This window comes from Coptis chinensis, chromosome 4 (assembly GCF_015680905.1).
Source record: "Coptis chinensis isolate HL-2020 chromosome 4, ASM1568090v1, whole genome shotgun sequence".
Taxonomy (NCBI): Eukaryota; Viridiplantae; Streptophyta; class Magnoliopsida; order Ranunculales; family Ranunculaceae; genus Coptis; species Coptis chinensis.
This window is the reverse complement of record NC_141459.1, coordinates 68,430,460-68,437,779: the sequence shown is the minus strand read 5'-3', so window position 1 is coordinate 68,437,779 and position 7,320 is coordinate 68,430,460. Positions and strand designations below refer to the sequence as shown.

At 38.8% G+C, this 7,320-nt stretch overlaps 1 pseudogene; it reads left to right on the top strand.

Annotated features, from left to right (window-relative positions):
• The first annotated feature begins 833 nt into the window (after window positions 1-833).
• On the top strand, window positions 834-2,365 carry LOC147504523 (patellin-6 pseudogene; annotated as a pseudogene).
• Window positions 2,366-7,320: the final 4,955 nt, after the last annotated feature.

Below are 7,320 nucleotides of genomic sequence, written 5' to 3'. Positions count from 1 at the left end.
GTGGTCCTCCTTCAATGTGGTATGATTTATGAATTTAACTATTTTTCCGATATGTGTTGGTGTTGTTTGATTGGGTTTTAGTTGTTTGAAGTCCCATAGAATGAATAACCCTCCATATAAGGCATCACTATCCTTTGGGTTGCCTTTATTGAGTTGTCCCCAAGTTATAGTTTACCGGCTTTATGCGTGTAAAATAATTTAATAGTTTACCAGTTTTTCTCTATATGTAGCAGTAATTTTACCAATGGTGCATGCTTTATTTTCGCCGCCACATTCTCTTGGTAGATGTTAGGAGTTAGTATGTTAGTATGTTTCATGTTCTTAAGAACCCGACGGTAAACTCCCTTGAGCAGTCCCGTGGGGGCAAAGCGTATATCCTATTGAGCGGCACAAGCAAAGATTCATTTGTGTTGCTTTGTTCATGCTAACAATATCTGATAGAGTGTGCCCGGATAGTGTGATTGGAAATAAAATGGCAGTTTTCGATTTTGTTTCAAGTCATAATTAATCAAGAGAAGTGATAAGAAAATCAATTGGGAGGATGTCACAGAGTGTGCATAGGAGGACCATGTGAAAATCTGACTTTTCCATGTGAACTCAATCTACAGTAGTCAGTCTATTGAACCCTTCAAGTTGACATGGTAAATCTTCTCTTAGATTTCATTTTCATTTATCTTGGTTAGAACCTTCACCATGGAAGAAAACGCTATACTATCTCCTCTCTCAACCCAACCAGAAACCTCCCTAAAATCCTTGAAGAAAAGTCTTGTTTCTTTTGCTCCATTTAGATCTTCATCATTCAAAGAAGACACTTACGTTACTTCTAACTTAAAATGTTCCGAGGCGTGTCGAGGCTTTTACTATCTTTGGAGAAGTGTTTAGCTTGGAGAAAAGAGTTTAGTTTGAAAGTATAGTTGATGAAGAGTTGGGGTTTAAGGAACTTGAAGGGGTTGTAGCCTATATGCATAGCTATGATAAAGATGGACACCCTGTGTATTATAATGCATATGGTGTGTTTAAAGATAGAGAAATGCATGAAAGGATATTTGGGGATGATGAGAAGTTGAAGAAGTTTTTGAAATGGAGAGTTCAAGTACTTGAAAGGGGTATCAAACTTTTGCATTTTAAGCCTGCCTGGTGGTGTTAATTCAATTATACAAGTAACTGACTTGAATGATATGCCAAAAGAGAGAGTTAAGGGTAGCTTCAAATCAGATTCTATCTCTTTCCGGATAACTATCCCGAAATGGTAACTAGAAAGGTTTTATCAATGTTCCATGGTACTTCAAAGTGTGTTATATGGGATTTTTAGTCTGTTTCTTACTCAAAGAACTAAGAGCAAGTTTGTAATAGTTAGATAAGGGAATGTGGCAGAGACCCTTTACAAGTACATTAGGCCGAGAGAATATTCGGTAATCTACGGTCTCGGTCGACACGGTGATTTCACAGGATGGTGTCCCAAAACCAAAGATCCGAAGTTCATTTGTTAAAGGAGGAGAGAAGGTTAATCTAGAAATTGATGGAATTGAGGCTGGTGCAACCATAACATGGGAGTTAGTAGTGGACGGTTGGGAGTTAGACTATGCAGGTGAGTTTGTTCGAATCTTTGAGAAAAGCTACACCATTGCTATTGGAAGGCAAAAAAATGGATGGCTGCGTGGTAGACCCTTTACAAGTACATTAGGCCGAGAATATTCCGGTGCAATACTGGCCGGTCTCGGTCGACTGGTGATTCACGGGATGGTGTCCCAAAACCAGCATCCGAAGTTCCTTTGTTAAAGGAGGAGAGAAGGTTAATCTAGAGATTGATGGAATTGAAGGCGGGTGCGACCATAACATGGGTGTTAGTAGTGGGCGGTTGGGAGTTAGACTATGCAGGTGAGTTTGTTCGAATGTTGAGAAAAGCTACACCATTGCTATTTCAGAAGGCAAAATGGATGGCTGCGTGGCGTAGACCCTTTACAAGTACATTAGGCCGAGAATATTCGGTCAATCTGGCCGGTCTCGGTCAACCTAGTGATTCACGGGATGGTGTCCCAAAACCAAAGACATCCGAAGTTCACTCTTAAAGGAGGAGAGAAGGTTAATCTAGAGATTGATGGAATTGAAGCTGAGATGCGACCATAACATGGGAGTTAGTAGTGGGCGGTTGGGAGTTAGACTATGCAGTGAGTTTGTTCGAATGCCGAGAAAAGCTACACCATTGCTATTGAGAAGGCAAAATGGATGGCGCCGTAAGAGCGAGTGTACAAATCTTTTCGCCACAAAAGAAGCTGGGAGAATGGTCCTAGCTATTGATAACACAAATTCTCGACAAAGGATGGTTCTTTGCCACCGATATATCGTCCGTCGACCTCTCAGATAATCTTTAAGAACCCAACATATTTTGTATGAGTATGGTGTTTAACTTAAGACTTCTGAATAATTTCTGATAATATGAGTTTGTAAATTAAGGTGCATTATGATTAGTACTAGAAAAGTGCACATGAACTTTGGGAAGTTTAGTAAAAGAAGATTTGTGTTGGCTTGCTTTAAAAAAAATAAAGTTAACATGGACAGCTAGTCGCATGCATGTTAAGTGAAGGATCATAACTTCTACAAAGAACGAAAATTAGTTACTAGAGCCAATATATGGACGATTAATCGCTTGTCGCCTAAACTTAGGGGGGACACAATGCTTATAAGGTACCCTCTATTCTCTTACCCTAGCCCGATATTGACCCGACCTTAACCACTAGTCTACACACCTAACATTTGTTCACTACAAACACTACAATAAAATGAAAAACACTGCGGCCTAAACTTGTATTCTGTGCTAATTTTCACATCGATGAATCGTTCCTATTATTAACTTTTAGACTGGTGTATAAGTTTTTGCGTAGTATTATCTTTGTAAAGAGTGGATATGCAGTGAACATCTCAAATGAATTGGCGATGCGGATATATGCTACCAGCTTATGGTGACATATATTATACGTTCGCACCCACATTCATTTTTGGACAGTTCGATTAAACTTGGGATTCTTCAGTCATAATCACAACTTTAATTTATTTGCTTAAATGAACAGGACGAAGAACCTTGTGTTAGTATTGTTTATGATTTCAGTTGTTTGTATATTGCTTGCTCATGTTATTATGCTCTACAATGCAAAAGGTCTAATAGATAACATTTTCGTGTGCAGATCGATAAACGTACATCAAAAGAGGAGTAAAGAAATGGCGGTTTGGAATTGCAAGAGGCCTGAGATGAATCTATATGCTATTTTATGTCATTTTTTTTTTTGCTTTTTAGTGAAGATAGTTTTATTTGAAAGCTACTTGGGGGATGTTTAGAATTGTTTTTGTTAAGTTAATACTTTTATTATTAAGAAGAGTTTAGAAGAAAAAAAATATGCAACTCATTTGTTTATAATGGAGTAAATTGATCCAATTTTTTTTATTGAAAATTTGTTGTTTATTACATATTATTAGATATTTGATGTTATGTTTTTTGTTTTTAGGTTTATTTGTTAAATGATAGGTTTATTTAAAATGATAGTCTTCTGCGGCGCATGTAGTGTCAGAATATGAACACAACGAATAGACTTTTTTGGACTCCAGCGGCGATTAGAACGTCGCTTATGATGCCAATTTTTCAAATTCGTTTTAGCTCGTCGACGATAGAAACATTGCTAAAAACACACAAAATTCAAATATTTTAAATCTTTAATGACGATAAAAACATCGCTTATATGAACAAAGTTTCAAATTACTGTTATCTCTAGGAACACTAAAAACGTTGCTAATACTACTTTTTTTTTAAAAAAATTTGGACTTATAGTGATGATTAAAACGTCACTAATAAAGTTAAAATTTTCAAAAAAAAATTACTTTTATCGACGATAAAAACGTCGCTAATAAGGCTAAAATTTTCAAATTTTCTGAACTTTTATCGACGATAAAAACGTAGCTAGTAATCCTCATTACCGACGATGTTGAATATGTCACAAAAACCCCATCTTTTGCTACGTTATTGCATTTAGAATGCGGAAAAGAGTTAGCGACGTAATTAGGTAATTGGCGACACTAGGAATCGTCGGTGAATATATGATATTTGGCGACGTTGAAAAATCGTAGGCCCATATCATTGCCGACTATAGCATTAGCGACACTGACATAACACTCCAAAAACCGTCGCAAAATGTAATTGGCGACGTTTTGGCAATTTTCAGCGATAGTTTTTTTTGTCGCCAATGACCCTGTTTCTTGTAGTGAAAGAATGTCAATAACATATGAAGTGTCGGGTCCTTCACTTTAGCATCCTCTCACCTATTCTAGATTTTGTACCATACTGTAGTGATAAGTCATAGGGACAAAATGGGTATTTCCAAAATGGGTGGGCTTGGGCCCAAGTCCACAGTAAAACCCAAGAACGCATCGCGTTCTTCTTCTTCTCCATTTCGCCATCAGCTTTATTAACGACCAAACCCTAAAGAAAAAAAAAAAAAAAAAAAAAAAAAGGAAACCAACACCGAATTTAACCACCACCACCACTTCTTCTCCACTCAAATCAGCCACCCATACCAAATTTCGCCCCCCTCCAGTTCACTTTCTCTTCAACAGTTCGAAAAAAAAATTCAAAAATTTTGCCCAAATCAAATGACTAATCAAACCCCCAGTTCGATTCCTTGTTCTATTTACTCTCCTCCATCTTATTCAAACCTACATTTCAAATTCCAATACTCAATGGCCCAAACACGCAAAATCCTCCCGAAACAATTTTTCAAGTCGGACTATTTTGCGCCGTTTTATGATGACGAGATGAAACGTAGGAATTGGGAATGGTTGTGGTATACGGGGGATGATTTTTACCATGAGGATTTGGTTTTGAATTTTTATAAGAAGCGGGAAATCGAGGGTAGGAAGATGTTTGTGAAGTTGAATGGTGCGAAGAGAGAGGTGAGTGCTTCGATTATGACTGATGTTCTGGGCATTATGCCAAAACGCCAGCTTGTAGCCACCACGCAGGAATCCCAGTATGGGGGGGGTAGAGGCGTTGATGAGAGACACTATGTTGGAAGGACAATACAATACGAAGTTGCATTGTGTTCGACAGTCGTCTCTAAGAACCAACCAGCTGGCTGTAGCTCAGTGGGTTGGTAAGAATGTCATTGAGAAAGAGAAGTTCAGTGACATCAATCTAAACTGTCTACATGTACTCTGGGTATTACAGCAACAGAGGTATGATTTTTGTATTGTCAACTTCTTGTTAACTATGATTAGAGGAGTTGGAGTAAGTTCCGCACCCTTTCCTACTTTAATTACGAAGATAATGTTGTCTTTTGGTGATAAACCAAGAACTGAGAGGACTATGTTGAAGTTGCATGCAAATGCAATTGCTTATGCGGACTGTATCCAGAAGGTTTGGAGATTGCCTGGAGATAGGGTTGTGGAAGATGGTGATTCGGATGATGAGGAAGAGGACACGGCATGTTTTGATGCCAATGCCTTGGAGAATTGTAATTCGGATATGAAACGCATGTCAGTGCTGCATCGTGGTTTGCGTTCCCTGAACCATATTTGTGAAAACCTGCAGAATAGGCAGGTTGCCATTCATGATGAAAATCTGAACTTGCAGAAGATTGGGGATGAGCGTTGGGTTGAGATGAGGGAATTTATAGAGGGACAGCGGCGGTTCCAAGACGAAATCCTAAGACACTTGCCACCTTATCAGAATCCTGTTTCTGACGACTCTGACAGGCATGAGAGTCATCGTCGCCGGACTGACAAGGCTGGACCATCTTCCTCTCATGGCGAGTAGCCTAGTTATTTGGTATTTAGGAAGTTTCCTTGTTTTCGTAGAATTTTATTTCGAGTTGTTTAGTTTATTAGTTAGATTTGGATTATGTAATCGTTTTTGGATATTTGATCGTTAATTGAATTTTTAATGCAATTTGGTTTTTGTCCAAGCATGCGATGATTTTTCCATGAATCCCACCTTCCCGAATTATTTGGGGGTGGTATTATTATATTTTGCATTGCTTTTATCTTATCCACCGTTTTAGATGTTAAATTTTGCAAACTATGGAAATACGAGTGTTTAAGAATGTTGCCGATATTGGTGTGGCTAAGAATAGATATTGTTGTAGAATGGAAATTCAATGAATAGAATTAGGAAATTGCTATTTTGAATTCAACCAAAAAGCTATTGGTTTATATTTGGAATATGCACCTAACTTGTTTCCATTTTGGTTTTTAGAATATTTTGTTTCCGACAATTGCCTTAAAATTTTTGGCAACTTGTGGATATTCGTTTTAGAAACTAAAACCCTATATATACTTGATTCACTCTACACTCACAACCCATACCTCTCACCTTTCACTCCTCACTTTTCTCTTAGTTTTTCACTGCAGAGCACTAAAGATATACAGAGTGCACCCCACGCCCTATACAAGCTGAATCAGAGCGCACCTTGCGTTGTGGCCTCTGGACCTCAAGTTAGACAAGAGCGCGCCCTGCGCCCTTGTAAGGCCAATTCTGAGCGCACCCTGCGCTGTAGTGTTGGACCTCGCCCAAGACAGGAGCGCACCCCGCGCCCTTCACAGGCTATTTTAGAGCGCACCCCGTGCCCTGACCTTCATAGCCACTTGAACTTCTGATTTTTTTTATGAGTTTTTCTTTGCAGCACTTCTAAAGAGTATTTATTGTGATGACATCTCCTACAGTCATACCTGAGCAGTCTTTCGAAGACTTGTTAGGAAGCAAAACCTATGGAGGATGGTTCAGCGACAAGATCGTGCAGTTAGGATGGCGGCATCTACTGGTAAGTCTTGACGACTCGTATTCACCTCAACTTACTGCATATTTCTATAATAATGCTAAATTCTTTTGTCAACCTGATGGAGAACAAAAATTCTCCGTCGTAGTTAATGACACGACAATGGAATTCAGTAAGAATTTGGTAGCGTTGGTTGTGGGAATGCATTTGCCTGATCCTACAAACACGTGGGAATATATGAGTAATAATGCATACCTTTATAACTATGCATATTTTCACGAGTATTATGGGGGAAGGGTGTTTCATGTAATGGACCAAGGGAAATATAACATAGCCCTTGGTAGCCTGTCCCTGAACGTAGGCACTACCATGTTATTTATCCTAATAAATATTTTAGGGGAGTGGCAATTTACTTCTGTGCATAGTACCACTGGTGACACGTTCCTTGCTTTAGCTGAGGGACGTTTCCTATACGACATTCCCAAGGTTTTAGTGGCTAGTCTAGCGAGAGCCCATAGCATGAGGCATAAGTTAGGGTGCATAGTACCATCTTCTTATGCCT